Genomic DNA, 7,969 nt, shown 5'->3' with positions numbered 1-7,969 from the left:
TTAGTGCCATTAGTTTTCAAATTTGAAAACACTTTTTTAGTTTTTTTGTTTTCTTTGTTGCTTTATTTATTTTATTTTGTGATTAACTTTACTATAAAAATAGTTTTTTCCTGTTTTTTTGATTTGTATTTTGCATTATTTATTTTCTTTTGTTTTTTGCTTTAATTTTTAATTCTGTTTACTTTTAGGTTAGCAAAATTATAAACTTTCTGTTAGTGCCATTAGTTTTAGAAAATTTATAAACTTTCTGTTAATTAGTGCCATTAGTTTTCAAATTTGAATAGTAAAAATTTGAATTCTTCGAAAATTGTTTGAATCACAAGTTTGTGATTAACTTACTAAAATATGGGAATAGATGCGCTTATAGAGAAAATTCAACCTAAATTCCTAGTAAATTTCTATGAATTTCAGAGAAATTCACTATGAATTTAGGCTAAACTTTTCTCTATTAGGGCATCTATTTTCACTTTGAGAGGAGCTCAACAAGGCAGAGAGGGAAGGGCTTATAAACCGGTGTGAGCCCCCTTCGTTTGGCGAGGTGGGACTAAACTCTGCTCGCAACAAGGACCAACCCTTTAGTCCCGGTTTGTGGCACAAACTGGGACTAATGGTCATGGGCCAGGGGCGAGGAGCAAAATTATAAACTTTCTGTTAGTGCCATTAGTTTTAGAACGTTGAAAGTTGAAAGTTGGCATGGGCCAGGGACTAATGGTCATGGTATTACGAGGGCCGAACCATAAGACATGAAAGCATTTCCAATGAACTCTGAAAAATTTGAAAGTTGGCATGGTATCATAATTTCACCCACATAGCATGTGCATGTACAAAACGGACAATGGTAGCATGTTCGTGTGTTACAAAGTTGGCATGGTATCATCATAATAGTTGCGGGAGAAAGTCTTCACTTTTTCTTCGCTTGTGTCATTTGCTTATTGCGTCGTAACCATGGACAATCTTCATTGTTTATCAGGATGCTTGGGTCAGCCTTGACATTGAAGGGAGGAATTTCATGAAACTTTTCATAATCTTCAGACATGTCTGTCTTGCCGTCCACTCCCAGGATGTCCCTTTTTCCTGAAAGAACTATGTGGCGCTTTGGCTCATCGTATGATGTATTCGCTTCCTTATCTTTTCTTTTTCTCGGTTTGGTAGACATGTCCTTCACATATATAACATGTGCCACATCATTGGCTAGGACGAACGGTTCGTCAGTGTACCCAAGATTTTTCAGATCCACTGTTGTCATTCCGTACTGTGAGTCTACCTGTACCCCGCCGCCTAACAGATTGACCCATTTGCACTTAAACAAAGGGACCTTAAAATCAGGTCTATAGTCAAGTTCCCATATGTCCACTATGTAACCATAATATGTGTCCTTTCCACTCTCGGTTGCTGCATCAAAGCGGACACCGCTGTTTTGGTTGGTGCTCTTTTGATCTTGGGCGATCGTGTAAAATGTATTCCCATTTATCTCGTATCCTTTATAAGTCAATACAGTCAAAGATGGTCCCCTGGACAACAAGTACAACTCATCACAAACATTGTTGTCACCTCTGAGACGTGTTTCCAACCAACTGCTAAAAGTCCTGATGTGTTCACATGTAATCCAGTCGTCGCACTGCTCTGGGTGTTTGGAGCGCAGACTGTTCTTGTGTTCATCGACATACGGGGTCACCATGGTAGAGTTCTGTAGAACTGTGTAGTTTGCTTGAGACCAAGAATATCTGTCCCTGCATATTATTGAGTCTCTTCCAAGAGTGCCATTTCCAGTCAGTCTCCCCTCATACCGCGATTTAGGGAGACCTATCTTCTTAAGGCCAGGAATGAAGTCAACACAAAACCCGATAACATCCTCTGTTTGATGGCCCATGGAGATGCTTCCTTCTGGCCTAGCGCGGTTACGGACATATTTCTTTAGGACTCCCATGAACCTCTCAAAGGGGAACATATTGTGTAGAAATACGGGCCCCAGGATGACAATCTCGTCGACTAGATGAACTAGGACGTGCGTCATGATATTGAAGAAGGATGGTGGGAACACCAGCTCAAAACTGACAAGACATTGCGCCACATCACTCCTTAGCCTTGGTACGATTTCTGGATCGATCACCTTCTGAGAGATTGCATTGAGGAATGCACATAGCTTCACAATGGCTAATCGGACGTTTTCCGGTAGAATCCCCCTCAATGCAACTGGAAGCAGTTGCGTCATAATCACGTGGCAGTCATGAGACTTTAGGTTCTGAAACTTTTTCTCTTGCATATTTATTATTCCCTTTATATTCAACGAGAAGCCAGTCGTGACCTTCATACTGAGCAGGCATTCAAAGAAGATTTCTTTCTCTTCTTTCGTAAGAGCGTAGCTGGTAGGACCTTTATACTGCTTCGGAGGCATGCCGTCTTTTTCGTGCAAACGTTGCAGGTCCTCCCGTGCCTCAGGTGTATCTTTTGTCTTCCCATACACGCCCAAGAAGCCTAGCAGGTTCACACAAAGGTTCTTCGTCACGTGCATCACGTCGATTGAGGAGTGGACCTCTAGGTCTTTCCAGTAGGGTAGGTCCCAAAATATAGATTTCTTCTTCCACATGGGTGCGTGTCCCTCAGCGTCATTCGGAACAGCTAGTCCACCGGGACCCTTTCCAAAGATTACATAGTGTAAATCATTGACCATAGCAAGCACGTGATCACCGGTGCGCATGGCGGGCTTCTTCCGTTGATCTGCCTCGCCTTTGAAATGCTTGCCTTTCTTTTGACATTGATGGTTGGTCGGAAGAAATCGACGATGGCCCAGGTACACATTCTTCCTGCATTTGTCCAGGTATATACTTTCAGTGTCATCTAAACAATGCGTGCATGCGTGGTATCCTTTGTTTGTCTGTCTTGAAAGGTTACTAAGAGTAGGCTAATCGTTGATGGTCACCAACAGCAACGCCTTAAGGTTAAATTCGTCTTTTCTGTGCTCATCCCATGTACGTACACCGTTTCCATTCCACAGCTGTAAAAGTTCTTCAACTAATGGCCTTAGGTACACATCAATTTCGTTGCCGGGTTGCTTAGGGCCTTGGATGAGAACTGGCATCATAATGAACTTCCGCTTCATGCACATCCAAGGAGGAATGTTATACATACATAGAGTCACGGGTCAGGTGCTGTGATTGCTGCTCTGCTCCCCGAAAGGATTAATGCCATCCGCGCTTAAAGCAAACCATACATTCCTTGGGTCCTTTGCAAACTCATCCCAGTACTTTCTCTCGATTTTTCTCCACTGCGACCCGTCAGCGGGTGCTCTCAACTTCCCGTCTTTCTTTCGGTTCTCACTGTGCCATCGCATCAACTTGGCATGCTCTTCGTTTCTGAACAGACGTTTCAACCGTGGTATTATATGAGCATACCACATCACCTTCGCAGGAACCCTCTTCCTGGGGGGGCTCACCGTCAACATCACCAGGGTCATCTCGTCTGATCTTATACCGCAATGCACTGCATACTGGGCATGCGTTCAGATCCTTGTATGCACCGCGGTAGAGGATGCAGTCATTAGGGCATGCATGTATCTTCTCCACCTCCAATCCTAGAGGGCATACGACCTTCTTTGCTGCGTATGTACTGTCGGGCAATTCCTTATTCTTTGGAAGCTTCTTCTTCAATATTTTCAGTAGCTTCTCAATTCCTTTGTCAGCCACAGCATTCTCTGCCTTCCACTGCAGCAATTCCAGTACGGTACCGAGCTTTGTGTTGCCATCTTCGCAATTGTGGTATAACCCTTTTTTGTGATCCTCTAACATGCGATCGAACTTCAGCTTCTCCTTTTGACTTTTGCATTGCGTCCTTGCATCGACAATGACCCGGCGGAGATCATCATCATCGGGCACATCGTCTGGTTCCTCTTGATCTTCAGCAGCTTCACCCGTTGCAGCATCATTGGGCACATCGTCTGGTTCCTCTTGATCTTCACCAGCTCCCCCTGTTGCAGCATCACCGTATTCAGGGGGCACATAGTTGTCATCGTACTCTTCTTCTTCGCCGTCTTCCATCATAACCCCTATTTCTCCGTGCCTCGTCCAAACATTATAGTGTGGCATGAAACCCTTGTAAAGCAGGTGGGAGTGATGGATTTTCCGGTTAGAGTAAGACCTCGTATTCCCACATTCAGTGCATGGACAACACATAAAACCATTCTGCTTGTTTGCCTCAGCCGCATCGAGAAACTCATGCACGCCCTTAATGTACTCGCGGGTGTGTCTGTCACCGTACATCCATTGCCGGTTCATCTGCGTGCATTATATATAATTAAGTGTCCAAATTAATAGAAGTTCATCATCATATTAAAACCAAAGTGCATACATAGTTCTCATCTAACAACATATAGCTCTCAAGAGCATCTAATTAATTAAATCATACATTAAAACTATGTGAAACATTTCAATGCAAAAACAAATGTGATCATAATCGCAACCAAGGTAACAATTGATCCAACGGCATAATGATACCAAGCCTCGGTATGAATGGCATATTTTCTAATCTTTCTAATCTTCAAGCGCATTGCACCCATCTTGATCTTGTGATCATTGACGACATCCGCAACATGCAACTCCAATATCATCTTCTCCTCCTCAATTTTTTTTATTTTTCCTTCAATAAATTGTTTTCATCTTCAACTAAATTTAACCTCTCGACAATAGGGTCGGTTGGCATTTCCGATTCACATACATCCTACATAAATAAAATCTATGTCACGTTGGTCGGCATAATTTTCATAAACAATAAATGAACCAATAGTTATAAAGATAATATATATACCACATCCGAATCATAGACAGGACGAGGGCCGACGGGGGCGGATACCAAAACCATCGCACTATATAAGATGCAATAATAAAAGTAAGAAAATAATACAAGTATCTATGTAAACATACAAGTAAGAATATTTTTCCTTTCAGAAAGAAGATAAAATAAGAGGCTCACCACGGTGGTGTCGGCGATGACCTCGGCGCGGGTGATCGACGGCGATGAAGACGGGGACGGGGCGTGACGGGCCGCTAAACCTAGACAAATATTATGGAAAATGGAGTTTGGAGGTCGAGCTTGGAGAGGAGAAAGCTTAAGTAGTGTGGCTCGGGCATTCCAGCGAACACCTTGTGTGCATAGGAGGTGAGCTAGGGCACCACCAAGCCCTCTCCTCCTCGGCCAGAGAAAAACAGAGCACTGGGGTGCTCTGCTCGCGAGTGAGGGGTATATATAGGCACCTCATTGATCCCGGTTGGTGACATGAGCCGGGACTAAAGGGGAGCTTTTGGTTCCGGTTCAAGCCACCAACCGGGACCAATGGTGGTGGGCCAGGAGCAAGGCCCATTGGTCCCGGTTCATCCCACCAACCGGGACCAAAAGGTCCAGATGAATCGGGACCAATGGCCCACGTGGCCCGGCCAGCCCCCTGGGCTCACGAACCGGGACCAATGCCCACATTGGTCCCGGTTCTGGACTGAACCGGGACTAATGGGCTGACCCGGCCTGGACCAAAGCCCTGTTTTCTACTAGTGATCCGTGGTAAAAGTCAAGGAATTGTGTGGTTAAAAAGAATTATGGATAGGCTGGCTACGCGGTACAATTTAGAAATAGGATCTCCTACTCTGCTTGATGCTGACAAAAGACGGCTCATTCCTTTCTTGATTGTTAGTTGAACAGATATAAGCATTTCCTTCCTGGTTGTTGATATCATTTCGTGATAGAAGTTGGATATAAGCATATCTCCGACTATACTTTTATTTATGTAATACTAATAATTAGGCCTTGGTTATTGGATACAGGCGTTTGAACATCCATGTTCCGTGCCATTTTGGGCACGCGTTGGCGTTCAAAGAGTGCAGCCCTCATGGAAGACGCCTGGATTCACAAGCTGTAGCAAGTGGCAGCTGAGAGAGCTCCACGTTGCCAGCTTTAGTCCATTGGTGGGGCATCATATGTTATTTGTGCGTGAGGTGATGGGTCGAGCTCCAAAGCTGGAGACTGTTCTTTTGAAGGAAAATGAAGAACCATGCAAGAAGTGTAAGGCAATGGGTGCACTAGGTATGTTTCCAAGGAGCAAAGATGAGCAAGAGGCCATAGCCAAGCAACTTAGGGACAAGAGGATCGTCTCGTCGTCCTCGGCGGCGAAGATAGTTTTCAAAAGTATTGCTTCAACAGTGGTACTCTGAATATAAGAAGCCGAATGCAGGTGCAAGTAGTAAAACGAAAATGTAATAGACGCCAAGGCAAAGGCTTTTTAGCTGTTTGCTTAAAGGAGGAGAACTGGTATGTAATTTTTTGCTGTTGTGGCAGCTATTGTTCGTGGGGTTGTTCTATGCCGGTTGGTCGTTCCTTTCTTTCATCCTAGATATTTTGATTGGTCACCCTCTCTTTCTTTCTCCCTCTTCCTGGAAAACTCCTGTCAACTAGTGTGCACGACTTGCCCAACGTCATCGCCGTATCACTACTATTAAAGGGGAGTCTGTCTTCGTCATGATAACTGGACCTCCCCTCCCTCGTGCGTGATTGTCCGACCTCGTCCTCGCAAGATCTATGCATTGTTCATTCCACCTCCCCTTGGTTCGCCCCTCATTCCCCAAATCCCCCGGTTAATCTCAACTCTTAGTTCCTGCAAAACCGCATGCCCTATCGGGCCTCCAATGTCCATATTCTCGCGCCCGCCGTCTACTTGTGTCCCTCCGTCTCGCCTGCTGAGTCTTGACATAAGACGAGCTGCAACCACCTCCCCCGCAGCTTCAATCCCAGCTTGTGCCGCTGCGTCGCCTAGCCGTCACCCACCGCTACCAGGGTTCTGCGATGCAAGCAAAAGCTGAAGCACGGTTAGAAGCTGGATGGGACATGCCATCTTTGAAACTGACTGCTTGGTCTTGCAGCAAGCAATGTCCTCTACTTATGTAGATCGTACGCGGTCCCCTTAGTGTGCTATTTCGTGAAGCAAAATTCCAGCTAAGCCCACAAATTTCTGTCACATAGACTGTAAACAAGGCAGCGCATGTGCTAGCCTCCCATGATTGTTGGGGTCTTCCGAATGGCCAAGTTGTCTGGCATACGGTAACCTAACCGTGTTGTGACCGCCCGATTTGGTCGGTCCATCGTAATTGGAATGCTAGGTGTTCCAGATCAAAAAACATTTGAATACATTTGGGTGTTGAAGCTTGTTTACTCTACCTTGTCATTGGTACCAAAACACCTAGGTTTGTCCAAGTAGATTCCTGCCATGCACAATAATAATCAAGTTCCGTTAGAATGCACATGGAAATACATAAATCGGCAAAAAGGTCAGTGAAAAATCCATGTTCATCATAATTTATTTTGCGAGAAAACTTTCAATCTATTCATTTTCAATCATGGCAATACAACGAGTAAATTGCAAAAAAAAAACCCACCACAATTGGGGACCCTAATTCAAAAAATCACCATCATTCGATTTTTTTTCAAAAACCCACCACCATCGTGCTGGCATTTTTCAAAAAACACTGATAGGTTACTAAACACATGTTAACAACGTTTCTGACAGATGGGGCCCACTGTAAGTGATGACGTGGTAGCGAAATCTCACGGTGTTTGTTTTGTACCATAAGCTGCACAAGAGACCCACACGTCAGCCTCTACACTTGTTTCTTCTCCACCGGCGCTGGCAGGAAAGAGAAAATAGCACGTCCGCATCTGACTGGCACACCACCGGATTCAGCCACCGGCCGGCTCGCGAGTCTCCGCCTCTGCGATCTTCCTCCACCTCCTTCCTCTATGCTTCAACACGTCAGCAGCAGCAGCCATGGCCAGGCATGGGGGCGCGGGCGGCGGCGGTGGCCTCGGCCAGGCACGGAGGCGCGAGCAGCCACGCAAGAGCGCGAGCAGCTGCAGCGGCCACGGCCACGCACGGGGGCGCGAGCAACAGAACCGGCCGCGCCCAGGCGCGTGAGGTGCAACACTGGCCGCGCCC

Source organism: Triticum dicoccoides, chromosome 2A (genome assembly GCF_002162155.2).
Source record: "Triticum dicoccoides isolate Atlit2015 ecotype Zavitan chromosome 2A, WEW_v2.0, whole genome shotgun sequence".
Lineage (NCBI taxonomy): Eukaryota > Viridiplantae > Streptophyta > Magnoliopsida > Poales > Poaceae > Triticum > Triticum dicoccoides.
This window is presented reverse-complemented; position numbering follows the sequence as displayed.